This window comes from Phoxinus phoxinus (genome assembly GCF_949152265.1).
Source record: "Phoxinus phoxinus genome assembly, chromosome: 2".
Lineage (NCBI taxonomy): Eukaryota > Metazoa > Chordata > Actinopteri > Cypriniformes > Leuciscidae > Phoxinus > Phoxinus phoxinus.
In genome coordinates, this window is record NC_136877.1 from 19,920,910 (window position 1) to 19,940,696 (window position 19,787).

Genomic DNA, 19,787 nt, shown 5'->3' on the forward strand with positions numbered 1-19,787 from the left:
CGGTTTCTATTTTATGTGCTCCGCTTTCAAAAGTACAAAGAAATAAACTACTCAGCGGCATTCCAGAGGTTTCTTCCTCACCGATCGAATGTTCCTGAGACTGCTGGGCGGGAGCAGTCTCAGCCTACTAATGCTCCTCGCAGCATAACGTGCTGCAAAACAGAGCGTCGCCATTCGGGCTCATCCACAATCGAGAGGGACCTGGGTGGTGGTCGCAGTCTAGCCAGTTAGAGATATGCAAGATCTGAGGACTGTTTTATCTCTAAAAAAAGCTTGGAAGAAGAAGCCCTGACGTCAAGGAGGGGACGGTGGTCCCCTCCGGGGTAGGGACGGTTTTGAGAAATTGTTTCTCCTCGGCGCCCTCTGGGGTGCGATTCTCTAAGGAGGGTCGCAACGCTGCCAGTTCGGTTTTCCTGCCGGTTCACCGTTTCAGGACACCGAGGTGTCAGCAGGTGTCAGCGTCCCCAAACGATCCTCCGAGGAGGGTCATAGAGCAGTCAGTTCTGTTTCCCTGCCGGTTCGCAGTTCAGGGCGCCGAGGTGCCTGCTTTTTCCAACGATCCTCCGAGGAGGGTCGTAGGAACTAAGCTAGTTAGAGGTAGGCAAGATCTGAAGACTGTCGTTATCTCTAATAAAACTTAGACAAGAAGTCCTGACGCTGAGGCTATCAGGTTTCTTAAGGTTCCTCCGGGGCAGGGATGGTTTTGAGAAATAATTTATCCTTGGTGCCCTCTGGTGTGCGACTCTCTGAGGAGGGTCGCAGCGCTGCCAGTTTGGTTGTTCCCTGCCGGTTCACCGTTCTCTGGTTAGGCTCTGGTTATGGAGCAGGAAGTACTGACACTTCTGCAAAAGGAGCTATAGAAGGGGTTCCTCCTCCCACCAGACAGTCAGCGTTTTTCATCCGTTACTTCCTTGTTCCAAAAAGAAGATGAAGGGTTGCGTCCTATTCTAGACCTGCGTCAATTAAACAGCAGGTTTCAGAATCTTAAGTTAAAAGTATGCTTACGCTAATATGATTCTGTCACAGATTCAGTCCGAGGACCGGTTTGTCACAATAGACTTGAAGGACGCTTAGTTATCTGTCCATCCTCATCACAGGAGGTTCCTGAGGTTTGCTTTCATGAGGTTTCGAATCATACTAGTATTGGGTTCTTCCATTCGGCCTAGGTTTATCACCCCGCATCTTTACAAGCATGTGTGGATGCAGCTCTGGCTCCTCTGAGACTCTAGGGCATTCGCGTATTATACTATATCGACGATTGGTTGATCCTAGCTCAATCTGAGCAGATGGCAGTTCGGCATCGAGATGTCGTTCTGTCTCATTTAAAGATGTTGGGGTTGCGACTCAACGCCAAGAAGAGTGTGCTCCTCCAAGCTCAGAGGACCAATTTTCTAGGTGTATTATGAGATTCACAACAATTTGCCGTAAATGGGGTAAAACTAGGCCAGTCACTCACTGTGGAACAGTTTCAGACTGTTGGGTCTCATGGCAGCTGTGTCCAACGTATTACTTTTGGCTTTCTGTACATGAGACCCCTGCAGTGGTGGCTTTCTCAGTGGTTTTCTCCGAGGGGACATCCGTTTTCGCATGATCAAGGTCACGAGGCTATGCCTACGTACCTCGGTCATGTGGAAGAACCTTGGTTCCTCGCCCAGGCCCAGTGTTGGGGGATTCTTGTCGACGTATAATGCTATCGACGGATGCTTCCCTCACAAGTGTGGGGGGGGGGGGGGGGGGGGGGGGTGATCATGAGTGGTCACTCGGTGAAGGGTCTTTGGCAGGACCATCTTCCTTTTTGCACATAATTGGCTAGAAGTGATGGCGGTATTCCGAGAATCTCAATACTTCCTGTCAGACCCGTGAGGTCACCATGTGCCTGTCCTTCCGGACAACGCACTGATGGTCTCGTATATCAGAGCAGATATCCTGTTGAGGCAGGGGCTGAGGCCCAGGGAATGGAGACTTAACCCCGAGGTGGTGGAGCTTCTTTGGGAGAACTTCAGTAAAAACTCAAGTCTACCTTTCGCATGGTTTTATACAACGCATTGCCCTATGTGGTTCGGATGCAATGTATTAGGTGTGGTTGAGGCTACACCTGTACACATTTCCCGGTATCTTTGCTCCCGGGAGTTCTGGAGAGGGTTTCCCGGGTAGGGAATTATCTAATAATAGACAAGCTGTCTATTATTAGTAGCCCCATTCTGGTCGGCCCGAGTGTGTTTCTTAGACCTACTGACCCTTCTAGATGGCTCTCCCTTGGAGATTCCGATCAGGAGGGACTTAGCGTCCCAATCAGGGATACAAATTTTCACCCTCTTCCGGAGTTATGGATACTGTGGACTCGGCCTCTGAGGGGGCCCAGCTCATAGATTCAGGTCTCTCGACTGAGGTCGTGGAGACCATACTCCAGTCTAGAGCTCCCTCCACGAGAATACTGAATATGCATTGAAATAGAAACTGTTCTCTGCCTGGTGCGGAGAACACCTTCTGAATCTTGTTATCTGCCCTGATGGTACAGTACTTGATTTCTGCAATGAAAGTTTATTTGCTGGGTTATCTCTGAGGAGAGATCCTTCATTTAATTTTCTCCGTGGTACATGAGGCTGAGGCCTGCACATACTTGGATTTGCACCTGGTATGGTGATAGCCTTTCTTCACCCCAGGCCGGGTTGTATTACTAGGTCCCTACTAAATTTGTGGGTCATTTGTGCTGCAGGCCTTCTGTCCTCCACCTAATACCCCAGATCAGGAAAAACTTAATCTGTTATGCCCCGTCCGTGTTTTAAAGCTTATGTCCACAGAGCTGCCCTGTGGCATATACTGTATAAGAGCAATTATTTGTCTGCTTTGGGTTACCTAAGATAGGTTGCCATGCATCTAAACCGATAATGAGCAAGTGAGTTGAGGCTATCTCACTTGCTTATGAAGTGTCCAGACAGCCTTCACCTTTGGGTGTCCGGGCCCATTCTACGAGGAGTATGGCTGCCTCTATGGCTCTAATTTCGGGAGTTTCCCTTCACACCGTTTGTGATGCGGCAGGCTGGTCCTCGCCGCATACATTTGTCAAATTTATGACACTCCTGGGGCTAGGTTGCTTGCTTCTTAGTGTGTGCAAGGACCTCACACAGAACGGGCACTTGTCATTATGGCGTAGTGGGTATGGATTTCCCACATGGTAAACGCAGCAGGAGTTCCCTTGATAGGGAACGTCTCTGGTTACGTATGTAACCTTAGTTCCCTGAGAGGGAACGAAATTCTGCGTTCGCCTGCTATACTTCCTGCATGCCCTGATCGACTTGCTTCAGGCTTATCAGAAGCTGTCACGCACTGCGTTCAGGGGTGCTTTAAAGCTTCCTGTTCTATGACGTCACCCGCCTATGACTTCTCGCTCATTCATTGGACTGATTATACATGTGCTTCATGACGCAACACTCGGAGGTGTTCCCCCTTTCAGGGAACTAAGGTTACATACGTAACCAGAGACCTTCTTAACTGCTCTAACATACTCTAACAAACACCATTGAACAGCATCTACACCTTTTGGGGTAACACTTTATGTTAAGGTGACTACATAGTAATAACAGTAAAGTGTGCCTAATTACAACTAACCCTAAACCAAACCTTAAGCCTATAATAAGTAAAATCAGTTTGTTTAATATCAGTACTTATTTGTGTAATTACACAGTAAAGTGTAACCCTTTTCTGCTTCTGTTGTGAATGTGACTGTGGCAAGGGGGGCGTGGTCTAGCGGAGTCTGTGACAGGAGAGAAGATTGGGAGACAGGTGAGGTGTAAGTGGGTCAAGTGCAAATGACAAACACCTGTGTCTTGTTCCAGTGATTGGTGTGGAGAGGGAATAAAAGCCAAGTGGAAACAGTATGGGAGAGAGAGACCAGCGGAGATCTGTGGGTGATCACATGGAAGACTCGTCAGCGGAAAGAGTGCTTCACCAGAACGTTTTGAGTGACCAAATATTACTGGACTGAGTTTTGAGATCATAGAGCGCTGTGTGCGCGACGTTGTTTTTGTTTGTTTTGTTTTTCTCTAATAAACACCCGCAGTCTCCGCAAGCTGACCCTGTCCTCTTTCTTCCCAGAATCATTGAAACTTGCTACACTGGTGCCGAAACCCGGGAAGGGAGATGGAAGCCGCCGCCAGCCAACCAACTCCGTCTGGATCCTCCCCACTTGCAGAAGTCATCACCTCCCTCGCGGCCCTTCACCACGAACACCATCAGGCCCTGGTGGGTATGAGGAGCGACCTGGAACGTCGTTTTGAGCTCCTCGTCCAGGGCCAGCAAGAGGACCGCGAGAGTTTCCGGAGCTGGATGGATCGGGAGGTTCGGACCGGAGCCACGCCGCCACCGGTTGAGCTCCCCCACCTGGCCATGAACAAGATGGGGTCCCAGGACGACCCAGAGGTCTTCCTCGACCTCTTAGAAAAGGCAGCAGAGGCAGGTGGGTGGCCGAAGGAGCATTGGCCGGTGCGCCTCATCCCACTGCTGTCCGGGGAGGCGCAGGTGGCTGCCCAACAACTACCGGTCCGGAACCTCCTGGTCTTCGACGACCTAAAAAGGGCCATCCTCCAGAGGGTCGGCCGGAGCCCAGAGCAACACCGTCAGCGGTTTCGGTCGCTGGATCTGGCCGACAACGGCCGGCCCTTCGTCATGGCCCAGCAGCTCCGGGACTCCTGCCGCAAGTGGCTACTGGCCGAGGGAAGCGACGCCGAAAAGATCATCGACCGTGTGGTACTGGAGCAGTTTATAACTCGGCTCCCAAGGAAGACGGCCGAGTGGGTCCAGTGCCACCGACCGACGTCGCTGGACTCGGCCATCCATCTGGCGGAGGATCAGCTGGTGGCGTGCTCCAGGGTCGGCGAAACCCTACCTAACGTCTCTCTCCCGTCTCTTTCAGTTTTGTCCCCTTCTACCCCCTCACAGCGTCCTGTCCCGCTCCCTAGGACCCGTCCGCCGGGTCCATTCAGAGGTCCACCCCGGGGCCGAGCTGGGATGACGTCGGACCAGTCAGGGGACGCCCGGGGGCAGCCCAGGGGCTTCACCTCCGCTGGAGCGGAAACTTCTCCTCCGGTTTCCACGCTCTCTCCACGCCAATCCCTTGGCCCACTTCCTGCCACTAGGGCAGCGGGGAGGTCTGGGCCGGCCTGCTGGCGTTGTGGGGACCTGGACCATTTCATCGATAGATGTCCCATGATGGATATCGGGACAATGATCCGGGTCCCAGACGTCCAGCAGGCTGCCCACGATCAGGCTGGCCGGTACCAAATACCTGTGAGTATTAAGGGGGGTACCTATCAGGCTCTGGTGGATTCAGGCTGTAACCAAACCTCGATCCATCAAAGCCTGATTCAATCTGAGGCATTGGATAGGAGCCGCATGGTTCGGGTAAGGTGTGTGCACGGGGACGTGGTGAATTACCCCTTAATGCCAGCTGTGATTCAATTTAGGGGTCAAAAGCATAGGATAGAGGTTGCAGTTAACCCGCACCTCAGGCATCCGCTGATTTTGGGAACAAATTGGCCAGCTTTTAGTGAGTTAATCAGGGGCTTATGTGTGGATGCTTCTTGTGGACAGAAAGCACAGGATAGTGAGGCGACGGTGCGAGTGGGAGAGACGGAACCGGGACCCTCGAGACTAGTTTCAGGGGAACCGAGCGCAATCGAGAGACAGATTCTCTCTGAGCGCGATGACTTTCCCCTGGAGCAGTCTCAGGATGAATCACTAAAACACGTGTTTGAACAGGTCCGTACCATCGACGGTCAGTCTCTCCAACCCGACCGTCCGCTCACTTATCCCTATTTTGCGATTATTAAAGATAGGTTGTATCGAGTGATTCAAGACGCTCAGTCAAAACAGATTACAACCCAATTATTGGTACCAAAAAGCCGTCGGGAAATGCTTTTCCAGACGGCTCATTCTAATCCTATGGCAGGACATTTAGGACAAATAACGACACTCAATCGTCTCATGGCCCATTTCTTTTGGCCGGGCATTCACGAGAACGTGCGCAGGTGGTGCGCGTCTTGTCGTGAATGTCAGCTGGTGAATCCGCCGGCCTCCCCAAAAGCGCCATTGCGCCCGCTTCCCTTAATGCAGGTCCCCTTCGAGAGAATTGCGATGGACCTCATCGGGCCATTAGAACGATCCGCACGTGGACATCGGTTTGCATTAGTGATAGTGGACTATGCAACCCGATATCCCGAGGCAGTGGCTCTCCGCACCATCTCAGCTAAGAGTGTTGCGGATGCCCTGTTTCGTTTAATCTCCCGAGTGGGGATACCGAAAGAGATCCTCACTGACCAGGGCACGGCGTTTATGTCACGTACATTACGCTAACTTTACGAGTTGTTGGGCGTTAAGTCGATTCGTACCAGCGTCTATCACCCACAAACAGACGGACTGGTCGAAAGATTTAATCGCACATTAAAGACCATGATTCGTAAATTCGTCCACGAAGACGCCAAAAATTGGGATAAATGGTTGGAACTCCTGTTGTTTGCTGTGCGCGAGGTCCCGCAAGCCTCCACAGGGTTTTCCCCCTTCGAGCTCCTTTATGGACGTCAGCCCCGTGGGGTGCTGGACGTCCTAAAGGAGACTTGGGAGGAAGGACCTTCGGAGAGTCGTAATGAAATTCAGTGTGTCCTGGACCTGAGAACAAAACTCCACACTTTGGGGCGGCTATCAATGGAGAATTTGTTACAGGCCCAGGACAGACAGACCCAGTTATACAACAGGGGAACCCGACTTAGAGAATTTTCACCGGGAGATAAAGTCCTTGTATTGCTCCCTACATCGAGTTCTAAATTACTCGCAAAGTGGCAAGGGCCTTTTGAGGTCACACAGCGGGTGGGGGATCTCAATTATGAGGTACTTCGAACGGATAGGAGCGGGGCACGTCAAATTTATCACCTCAACCTCCTTAAAAAATGGAATGAGGCAGAGTCAGTGATGCTGGCAACGGTAATTAGTGCGGAAGATGATCTCGGGCCAGAGGCAAATATTAAACCGCAATCACTCGCCCTGGCCCGGGGAGGAGATCATCTTTCACCGTCCCAGCTTACTGACGTAGTCCAGTTGCAGGCAGACTTTGCCGACGTCTTCTCGCCCCTACCCGGTCGAACTAATCTTATTCAGCACCATGTTGAGACCGAGCCGGGCGTGGTGGTTCGCAGCCGGCCGTACAGGTTACCTGAACACAAAAAAAAAGTGGTTCAGTCTGAGTTAGAAGCGATGCTCGAGATGGGGGTAATAGAAGAATCCCACAGTAATTGGGCGAGCCCGATAGTTTTAGTGCCTAAAACCGACGGCTCTGTTCGCTTCTGTGTGGATTACCGCAAAGTTAACGCTGTGTCGAAGTTCGACGCGTATCCAATGCCGCGGATTGACGAACTGCTTGATCGGCTGGGCACTGCTCGCTTTTATTCGACACTAGACTTAACAAAAGGATACTTTTGTTAAGGACATATGGAGCATGTGCGTGCTGTCCTGAGAGCACTGAGACTGGCTGGACTCACGGCCAACCCGAAGAAGTGTGCGGTTGAGCGGGTGGAGGTCAGGTATCTGGGCTTCCACTTGGGTCACGGGCAGGTGCGGCCGCAAATTGATAAGACCGCAGCTGTTGCAACTTGCCCGAGGCCCAAGACCAAAAAGGAGGTGAAGACAGTTCCTGGGGCTGGCTGGATATTATAGGAGGTTTGTACCTAATTATTCGGACCTGGCCAGCCCGCTGACTGATCTCACTAAAAAGGAAGCACCAGACCCGGTCCAGTGGACGGAGCAGTGTCAGCAGGCCTTCACCCAGGTAAAAGCTGCACTGTGTGGCGGCCCACTTCTACATTCTCCCAATTTTTCTCTCCCTTCCTTGTTGCAGACTGACGCGTCGGACAGGGGGCTGGGGGCGGTCCTGTCCCAGGAGATGGAGGGAGAGGAGCGGCCGGTGCTGTACATTAGTCGCAAGCTCTCAAAAAGAGAGACTAAGTACAGCACCATTGAGAAAGAGTGTCTGGCCATCAGATGGGCCGTCCTCACCCTCCGCTATTATCTCCTGGGACGGGAGTTCACCCTCTGTTCGGACCACGCACCCCTCCAGTGGCTCCACCGCATGAAGGAAACCAACGCGCGGATCACCCATGGTATCTGGCTTTACAGCCTTTTAAGTTCCAGGTGGTCCACAGGCCGGGTGCACAGATGGCTGTGGCTGACTTCCTCTCCAGGAATTGGGAGGCTGCAGGCCGGATGGCTCCCCGGCCTGAGTCGGGCGGTGGGGGTATGTGGCAAGGGGGGCGTGGTCTAGCGGAGTCTGTGACAGGAGAGAAGATTGGGAGACAGGTGAGGTGTAAGTGGGTCAAGTGCAAATGACAAACACCTGTGTCTTGTTCCAGTGATTGGTGTGGAGAGGGAATAAAAGCCAAGTGGAAACAGTATGGGAGAGAGAGACCAGCGGAGATCTGTGGGTGATCACATGGAAGACTCGTCAGCGGAAAGAGTGCTTCACCAGAACGTTTTGAGTGACCAAATATTACTGGACTGAGTTTTGAGATCATAGAGCGCTGTGTGCGCGACGTTGTTTTTGTTTGTTTTGTTTTTCTCGAATAAACACCCGCAGTCTCTGCAAGCTGACCCTGTCCTCTTCCTTCCCAGAATCATTGAAACTTGCTACAGTGACCTTCTGTTTTCAAGTCTTCAAGTTATTTTTCCAGGGGTTTAAAATAGCTTTATCCCAGCCAGGGACAGCCCCGGGGGGATTTATTTGTTGGTGCTCCAGGGGTGCTCAGCAGTTGACAGAGTTATACCACAAATGGTTCGTTTGCAATCAGTTAATTCACTTCTGCTGTACAAACAAAATAGCTCCAACATAATTATAACCATACCATACAGCACTTATGACATATTAGCTCCAAATCTATCCCAAACTTTACCATCTAACTCAAACTTAGCTTAGCCTGTTGTAACATAATTTTTGAACTATAGGATGTTTTTGTATTACGCATATTTATAAAAAGGACACCCAAAAATGCTCCACCCATCTATGTATTGGCAGTCCTTGAGTCTGCTTAAAGGGATAGTTTACCCAAAATAAAAATGATTTCCAAGCTGCTTTTTTCCCCATTAAAAACGAGGGTCAGAAACAGCTGTGGTCACTATTTACATTCATTGAAAGAGCATATACATTTTACAAACTGCTGCATCACTTCTGATCTTGGCTATATGTTTTTGAGCACTTTTAGCATCTTTATAAAAAAACAAAAGTATAATGGCAAAACTTTAAGCTTTTCAAAAAAAATGTTTGAGTGCCAAGTAGACAAAATGTGCAGTAGACAAAATGAGCATGGAGTGAGTGCAGAGAAAAAGGTCATATTTACTCCTGTGGGTAGCAGCTCACTGCTTCTCTGCAGAAGTAGCACCGCCACGAGAATACCTCTCACTTCTTCCATTTCTCTCTCTCAGCACTCTCTTTTGCACTCTCTCTGTTTCTTTTCCTCACACTAATAAGCCATGATCACTGTGTTACTTTGGTAATTAAATCAGATATTAAGCTGTGTTATAATCCTCTTGGCTGCCTGCTGCTGACACATGCAAGGCTGTGTGTGTTTCTCTCTCTCTCTCTGTGTGTGTGTGTGTGTGTGTGTGTGTGTGTGTGTGTGTGTGTGTGTGTGTGTGTGTGTGTGTGTGTGTGTGTGTGTGTGTGTGTGTGTGTGAATCTGACACTGTGCTGAATGTTGATTTGCAGAGTTGCACATTCATGAGAGACAGATCGGGATGAAGGGTGCTTATTTCATGATGCATTAAACATGCCGATACTGGCCCATGATATACAATTGTGTGTGACTGCTGTGACATACTCTCAAATGTGTTTATGTTACCGTGAAACTAAACTGTCATTAAATTTTGTATTTTTGTACAGTATTAACCTGTAATAACGGTAAGACCTCAGTGAGCACAGAGCATTTTACTGTCTGTTTTCCACAGCTAAGGGATCAGGAGGGATGGGGGATGGCGATCTATGAATGTAACTTTGGTAAAAATTGAATGCATTAATTGTAGCCATATCGGGTTTACAATTCAATCCTCCTCTTTCTCCTAATATAGTGTACAGTTTCAGTAATGATATTTAAATCAAACCATTTTTTTTTAAACAGCCCTCTCTACTTTTAAAAGTAGAATGGCTTAGTTTGTTTTGCCAAAAAATCTGTATATGTAACAGCGATCTGAGGATATGTGGGTCTAGCACATAAAGTATACTCAGCATACATAGATGTTATGTTGTATTTAATTTGTGTTCATATCCAATTAAAAAATGCAAAATGGGATTTGGTTTTTAAGTAATAATATAATATAATAAAGATGAAGAAGTGCAAAATGTATCAAATAAAACAAGGTAGATATTCTGTGGATGTCTCAGAACCAAAAAAATGTTTATCCAATCATTGCATTCTGTTCGAATTATAGCTTGCTATTACTAGCCTCCAACCCGTTGTACCCAACCTGGTTACCAGTGTCAATGTAATTTATAACTTATGGGGCCCTATTTTAACGATCTGAAGCACAAGTATCAAACGCGAAACGCAAGTAATTTTGTGGGTGTATCCCGGGCGCTGTTACTATTATACCGCGGGATAAATGACTCTTGCGCCCGACGCAAATCTAAAATGGGTTGGTCTGAAGTAGCTTCATTATTCATAGGTGTGGTTTGGGTGTAACGTGAAATAAACCAATCAGAGTGTCATCTCACATTCCTTTAAGAGCAGGCACGCTTGTTCCATGGCGGATTGCTATTATAACGGCGGATTTGCCAGGCGAACGCCAGGAGCGGTTCACAGCCGAGGAGAGTCCGTAAAAGAAAGAGAATTGACATTGGGGATGGGAGAAACCCACGCAAATTAGCTTCGGTTAAACAGGCGTATAATAATTTGGGTAAATGTGTAAGCTAGATTACTTTTTTCACATCTTCATGGACACAACAATGATTTCCCTCGTGTGTTAATATTTTTCCTTGTAATAATGTATGATTTGCTTAAATGAAAACTGCTGCATCTGTGTTGATGAGAGAATCAATGTGTATGCGCGTTGTGCACACGCTACATTATGGCCAAGCATGCGCCCTTAAAATACCATAAATAACGTTTTTCCTGGTCAGTGGCGGAATTGTTTTCTCAAACTGCAAAATAGCACCAGAGAACGTTTGCGCCGGAAAACGCCTCCTCTTTTCACTGAACCGCCCGCCGGGAGCGCAAGTTCATTCTTTAATTTACCGACGTGCGTCTGTGGAGGGAAAATTCGATGTGCGTCGGTTGCAAAATAGGAATGATTCATGCGTCGGTGTACAAAGTCAATTGTGCTGGGTGCAAGATATGCCCCAATAACTGCAAAATTGCAAAAATGTCTGACATTTTCTATGAGGAAAATCCCAAAAGTGTTAGAATGATCAAAAGTGTTAGAATCAGGGCCGGCGATTGCTATAGGCGAACTAGGCGGTTGCCTAGGGCGACAAATGTGTTGGGGCCGCGCCGATGCGGGCGGATGACGTGACGAAAAATTATATTTTAATTAAATTCGGGCGGGCGGTTGAAACCAATCAAATTAAAAATATATGTATACATTGTTAAATATTGTTATCCGACTATAACCACATCCAAAAAAAAAGAAAATAGGGGAATGATATTACATCATTTACATGCGCTTCATGAGGCACGCGCACGGTCTCTTGCTCTCTCTCCCGCTCTGCCGTCCACGCGCTACGTAGTTTGGAGCACAGTCTCTGTCTCGCGGGCGCGCTCGTTCTAGATTCCGGGAGATTTTAACTAATTCGCGGGCATCAGTGAGCCGCTATCAATATGCGGGATACTCCCAGAACTTCCGGGAGACTTGGGATGTCTGCATTTCTATACTGAAATAATATCGCCATTATAATTATTGATTTTTCATTACGCTATTTTTTTGGTGCCCTACGCACAGCGCGTGGGAGCGGCGGCGCTGTCCTATAGTCGTCACACATGAAAGTGCATAGAGTTTGCCTATAATGTAAATTACTTGTTATTTGATTCAAGCTTTCTATCTATTTGCAAAAAAAATTAAGTGAAATAGGCATTCATTAGTAGTAGGCTAAATAGCAGCATGTTGAAATGATGTGCCAAAATGTGTTTTCTATTAGGCTACAATGAAAATATTGTCCAGTAGCCTATCAGATAAGGTCAGGTTTGCCGAAGTGCGTTTAATTTAGGCTATTCGTTTATTTTTGTCCCTGTGCGCCTATCGGAGTTCACTGCTGATATTCTGAGGTAAGAGCTTTCTAGTCTCAGCAGCGCCTTCCATCGGCCAATTAGCGGATGGCGGGCGGGTGCGGTTTTTAAAATTGGTCAAAAACATTGGTGCGGATGGATGGCGGACGGATGATGAGTTTTGTGATGCGGTTGCGGATAAAATAATAGCGCATCTCTAGGGCACGGGCTCCCTCTAAGGTTGCCGTTACGTTACGGGGGCGCAAAACTCAATCTCGCCTAGGGCAACCAAAGGGCTAGAGCCGGCCCTGGTTAGAATGCTCTCTCTTACTACAATTCATTGTGAGCTTTTCAGGAATTTGTGATTAAAATAATATATGGTCCCACTTTATATTAAGTGGCTTTAAGTGTGTACTTACATTGAAGTTAATAATTTGATACAATATAATAATTGTGTACATTTAACATTGTACTTATATTTTGAAAATACCTGCATGCAATTACAGCTGTAATTAATTTATGTAATTACCTTTGTAATTACTCTGTTGACCCTTCCCTTACACCTTAACACACCCTTGAACCTACCCATACCACCACACGTGTCACTAACCTTACCCGTATCACAATAGCAGCAAAAGTTTTTTTACAATACAACATGAACACAATAAGTGCATTGTACTTATTTTGTCGATGTAAGTACAATACTTAAAGCCACTTAATATAAAGTGGGACCAAATATACTTTCCCATTACTATAAAGGACATCTGTTATTAATATTTTACACAAGGCTATATGATTAGATTCTGTGTAAGCCTAAACCAATCAAGTGGTTTGTGCTGTGCTATTGTACCATATAAAGAGTAATAATTAAACAGATAACGTGAATGAGGACCAAGCAGCTAAAGGGCTTGAGGACTAGATCCCCTATTGAGAGTTTGTAAATTTGCCATGTGTAAACTGTTCAATTTGACAATGTGTACAGCAATACAGTGCTATAAATCTTCCATAATACCCAATATTCTTCCTCTAGATCCATCCTCAAAAAGGGATACTCAGAGCAGTGGAGCAGAGAAAGAGAGAGAGAGGAGGAGAGATAGAGAGAGGTGGTCAGACAAACACGGTCTCCTCCCTCAGGTATAAAGCTTCTGGCACACACTGTGCCGCCTATCTGTTGACAAATGGAGGGCCATTACGACTCACAGAATCCTAATGCTAAACTCTGTGATCTGGCCATCCTCTTTGCCTCTGAAATGGGAACATTTTTTTTCTTCATGATTTCAAGGGCATGACAGTGTGTGCACAATGATTTAAGATGGAAAATGCATGGAGGGTGGGAAGATATAGCGACACAGATTCTCGGTCGTTTTCAATCCTCAGAGGCAAAAGCTTTGTTCCAAAGCCTAGCCATCTCCCGACTGCCTAGTCAGCTGCCTGTTGAGGCTGCATCCTTACCGTCATGGAACAAAAATAGCGCTCCTCACAGGAACTTGCAATAAATATTAATGCAGTTTATTGTTAGCATGTTGTTAATCTACAGGAAGACACTCTGATAAACATAAAAATACACAAATATTGTGGAAATAATAATTAAGTGTAATTATTTTAATAATTTAAAGGCGGAAACAAGCTGGCTATATCCTTAAAGAACACACTTTTGTTTAAAAGCTTCTGGTAAGCAAGATATATATTTTTAAATGAAATAAATCCTGAAAAAAAAAAATAGGCCTAATGGTTTCCATAAAAATATTAAGCACCACAACCATTTATACATTGATAATAAGAAGACGTGTTTTCCTGAGCATCAAATCAGCATATTGAAATGACTGTTGAAGGATCATGTGACACTGAAGACGGGAGTAATGACTGCTAAATATTCAGCTTTGCCATCACAGGAATCAATTACAATATAAAAGAATACTAATGTACAAAAGAGACCTTTTATATTGTAATATTTAACAAATTTCAGTTTTTGCTGTATTTTTTTATCAAAATAAATGCTGCCTTGGTGAGCATAAGATATTACATTTAAAATTAAATAGATAGATAGATAGATAGATAGATAGATAGATAGATAGATAGATAGATAGATAGGTAGATAGATAGATAGATAGGTAGGTAGATAGATAGATAGATAGATAGATAGATAGATAGATAGATAGATAGATAGATAGATAGATAGATAGATAGATAGATAGATAGATAGATAGATAGATTAATTCGCGATTAATCAAAATCCAAAATAAAAGTTTGTGTTTACATAATATATGTGTGTGTATTGTGTATAATTATTTTGTATATATAAATACACACACATGCATGTATATATTTAATAAAAAAATGTTATTTATATATAAAATAGTTCTATTTATATATAATATAAATCATATAAAAATATATATGCAGTATATAAATGCAAATAATTCTCAAATATATACATGCATGTGTGTGTATTTATATATACACAATAATTATACACAATACACACACATATACTATGTAAACACAAACTTTTATTTTGGATTTCGATTAATCGTGATTAATCACGATTAATCGTTACAGCCTAAATCGATAGATAGATAGATCGATATAAATATAGATATAGATGTATAGATATATCTTGCTGACCCCAAACTTTTGAGCGTTAGAGTACATAATGCTGCCTTTCAATTTACTAAGTTTTAGAAAAGCCTTTGCCTTGAGAGCACACCTAAGATGTTTTAGAACGCTGTGTCTATTGGCAGCTCACTTCATGTTTGGACCAGGGGACGGGGTGACCAACAAACTGATTGAGGTGAAAGCTTCTCCACCCAGTGGATCAATGCAGGCTGGTTCTCTCTGCACCTTTACTCACCTATTTACCCCAACATTCAGACACTCTACTCAATAAATAGCAGCCTATATCTGCCATGGATCTGAAATGTCAAGGCAGGGGTGGAAGTGGTTCTTGGAAACAAGTGAATGTTTGATGTTTGCAATGAAAGAGGGTGACTGTAACTTCATCACGCTGTGCTACCACTGAATGTAAAAATGTATATGTCTAATTCCATGCTGAGATGAATGTAGATCATTTTAGTGATATAGAACACTGACTGTTCATAATAGCATGTGGGTGGCAATGTTATATTACGGTTAAACCCTAAATCTAGCCCATTTTAACAATAAAAAAATAAAAAAACACCGTGCACAACCTTGGTGTTCATAAACGACCAGCCAGGTTTCCCATTTCCGCCACCCACACTAGAAAGGAAAAATAATGGTCATCCTCGGACTAAAAGCTCCGTCCTCCCTCCATCAAAGCGATAGGGCCATAATCCCGCCTAAAGCGCTAAATCCTCTGTATACTGACATAATGCCCTTTAAGCTCACTAATTCCTATCTCTCGCTCCCCCTCTTTCCCTCTTTTCTCTCTGTCTCTCCCTCTATCTTCTCTTTCACTCTCTCTTTAGTCCTACATTAAAACAAAAACACTACACAAATTGCACTACAGTCATCAATCTAAGCGGTTGCTAGGAAACCTCCAGGGCAGTCTGATCAGTTTTCATTAGGGCTTTAGTCAGTAATGACTTCACTGTGCAGTTTATTGCACAATATGAAAACAAAAACAAGTGCGTAAAGATCAGAAAATCTGTAAACAAGAAGCTCAAGAGAAGCCATGTTGGAACTGTACATGTCTGTCTGTCTGTCTGTCTGTCTGTCTGTCTGTGACGCTTTGGCACATTTTTCGAAACAGTCTTAAAATTCTCTAAACTGTAAGTTAAATTGTCACAACTGTTTGCTGGAACATCAGAACAGCATCTCTGCAAAATGTAGTAAATCACCCAACACATTTAATTCATGCTTCAAAACCTAGTTATTGTGTCAGTGAGTAAAAGGTGGCTAATTCGTTCGACCTCATTCCTCAGTATTAATTTTCTACGATTTGTCTAAACCCAAAATGGGTAGGTTTAGGGGTGGGGTCAGGGGTAGGTCATTCGTACGAATTCATACGGATTGGGCAACTCGTAAAATATGTACAATGTACCAAAAATCATACGAATTTGTACGATTGAGGTCGTATGAATTTGTATGAATTAGCCACCTCGTAAAATTTGCACAAATTTCTGTGAGATCGGGTTGGTAGTACTGTAGTAAAAGAAAATTAACTACCGTAAAATTTTGTAGAAATGTTTCACATGTAAACTGAAAATTCACTGTTGCTTGTTCATTTTTTCGCACTCTATTATGTCTTCCGCTAACAACACCACACATTCTTTTATATCGTCCTATTGCTCTTCCATGGCAAGCAACAGATAATTTTCAGTTAACACATTTCTACAAAATTAATTGTACTGTATGAATACAACTGTATTTATATAGTACTGCTGAAGCTGCTGCTGTTTAGTGTTCCTCCATGTTCAAAATAGTAGTGATTGTGCTGGGCAAACTCCAAATGTATGCTTCCAATTTGATTGGATGATTAAGATTGTGATTACTATTTCAATAAAATGCAGGCTATTTGCCAATTTAACAGACATTACAAACATTCCATGTAAGATATTTATTGAATGTACACGCATGTCCTACAGATTTTGATCACTAAATGCATAATTTAGCATGTGATGGCTCACACGATGAAAGAATGTTTAGAAGTTGTGAAGAGTTTTATAACTTCACTGAGAATCAACTCAATCAGCTGTGCATTTAGTTATTGTGCAAATTGCACACGTGCCGAAACACATGAAATTCGCTTATATCAATTAGAAATTCAAATCTTTTGTGAACAAGAATCTAATTGTTCAGAGTCTAATTCTTCTGAATTTATTGTTTTGAGAAATGAGAATTCAAGAAATGAGGCAAAGCGATTGAGAAAACCTGTAATATCAAATACTAGTCACCATACAGGAAAAGGTGGTCTCAATCAGTGGTTGTCCCAGACAAGCCTCATGCAGCATAATTATTATATCAAGGCTGCAGTGTGAGATAAATGATAGCCAAAGAGAGACATCGGCTGTCTTTTGGTGGGCTGAATAGATTATGGAAATGTATTGTATGTAATTGTATTAAAATGATATGGAATATTTACCACCATTGTTTTTTGTTCAGCTCTATATAGAGATTTAGATCTGCTGTCTCACGGCAAAGGAGGAGGCAGCAATGCTGTTGGACTCATCGGTGAATGTGTGTCTCTGTGTGCATTACAGCTTCATCCCTCCCCTGCTGTAGGGCAGATGGTTTCTACGCCAATCCAAGGCTTGAGTTATGACTCCCATATGGTCATAGTGCAGGCTGCCATCACTCCATAGCCACTCGTGTGTGTGTGTGTGTGTGTGTGTGTGTGTGTGTGTGTGTGTGTGTGTGTGTGTGTGTGTGTGTGTGTGTGTGTGTGTGTGTGTGTGTGTGTGTGTGTGTGTGTTTATGTTGCTACAGACAGTGTTATAGGGCTAAGATACTGTGAGAACGAGATTTACAGAGATGGAGAGTGTCTGTATGTTTGTCAGAAAGTGAGAGGATAAAAAAGATAGAGAGAATGATGACGATGGATCTCTGTGGATTATATTTTTGGTTGAGAGAAAAAGAAAAGAAAAAGAGTGTATTAGCTTGTGAGCTCTTTTGCTAGTAAGCAAACCCCAAGAATACACCTCAACGAAAAATAACCAAATGAGGTCCTGTATCTGTTTGCATCTCAATTGCTTGACTGGTGCAGGATGTCGCATAAGCAGCATATGACCAAAAAATGCTATATAATGAAATATACTATTGTGTGTGTGTGTGTGTGTGTGTGTGTGTGTGTGTGTGTGTGTGTGTGTGTGTGTGTGTGTGTGTGTGTGTGTGTGTGTGTGTGTGTGTGTGTGTGTGTGTAACCATAATAAAAAATTTTTGGATGCTTTGATGAATAGAAATGATTTATTTAAAATAGGAATCTTTACTTACAATATGTCTTTACTTTTGATCAATCCAATGCATTTTTGCTGAATAGAGGTATATTTCTTTACATTTAAAACTCACTTCACAGACAAGGCTTAAGCCAAGTCCCACGCTAAAATGCATCTTTTAGCTGTTTTACCTGAAAGCAGCTTGCACTGATAAATATTAAAATACCAGTGCCATTGTTTTGTCTCAAGATGCACCCCAGTAATGTTTTTATTTCATAATTGAACTAAGCGCTATCTAAGCCCTGTCTGTGAAACCAGGCCTAAAACAAATGTGACCCTGGACCACAAAACCAGTCTCATGGGTCAAATTTTGAAATTGAGATTTATACATCATCTAAAAAAAGCTGAATAAATAAGCTTTCCATTTATGTCTGCTTTTGTTTAGGACGACGTTTGGCCGATATACAACTATTTGAAAATCTGGAATCTGAGGGTGCATAAAAAACGAAACATTGAGAAAATCGCTTTTAAAGTTGTCCGTTTATGGTCGAGATTGTGCTGCATTTACTCACAAATATAAATGTTGTATATATTTACGGTAGGACATGTACAAAATATCTTCATGGGACCTGATCTTTACTTAATATCCTAATGATTTTTGACATAAAAGAAAATGTTTTAATTTTGACCCATATTGTTGGCTATTGCCACAAATATACCCGTGCAAATTGAGACTGGTTTTGTGATCCAGGGTCACACATAAATTCAAAAGAATATATATATATATATTCTTACCCCACACTTTTGAATGGTAGAGCGAAAATTGTATGTACCTTGACCCTTCCATTATGTCCAGGAAATGAAAAAAATGTGTTTATTTATTTATTTACTTATTTACTTTTACATGAATGTGAGTCATTACATCCTTATGTGTTTCCATCTGTGATACTGTGCATGTGACGATGCCATTGTTTGAGGGAGAGCATTATTTATGATTGAGTGTATATTTTCATCAGTATACTTGATATTTGTGTGGCTTTCAGGCTAAATGATAAACAGTACATAGCATTCTCTGATGTTGTTGATGGTGTTGATGATGAGTGCTTCAAAACGAAGATGAGCTAAGCGTCACGGCCCAATTAAAAGCGTCAATCACATGCGGCCTCTCAAACTAACGCCTGCATGAGTGCACTACACGTAGCAGCACCCTGTCACTCATCTTAACATAAATTAGCTTTATTTAGAGGTGTTTAATATCATAATATCTCTTCTCAGATGGTCACCTCCCACACACACATAATGGGCTCACAGTTCTGTTCCGAGACAAACTGAGACATAACAAGATTTATTCTGGATGTCTTTAAACTGACTGTGTTCATGTGTGTTCCAGGTAGTGCCACTGACCTCCTTGAAGACTCATTTCACGGTCAGTTCTGTCCTACTAGTTGCTCTTTTGTAATAGCAAGATTTCCCATTTCCCTCTAGTACCCTGTGGTCTCTCTCTCTCTCTCTCTCTCTCTCTCTCTCTCTCTCTCTCTCTCTCTCTCTCTCTCTCTCTCTCTCTCTCACACACACATACACACACACACACACACACACACACACACACACACACACACACACACACACACACACACACACACACACACACATCCGCTATCTATCTATCTGGGTGGTAAAACTTTTGACACCTGAGAGTGTG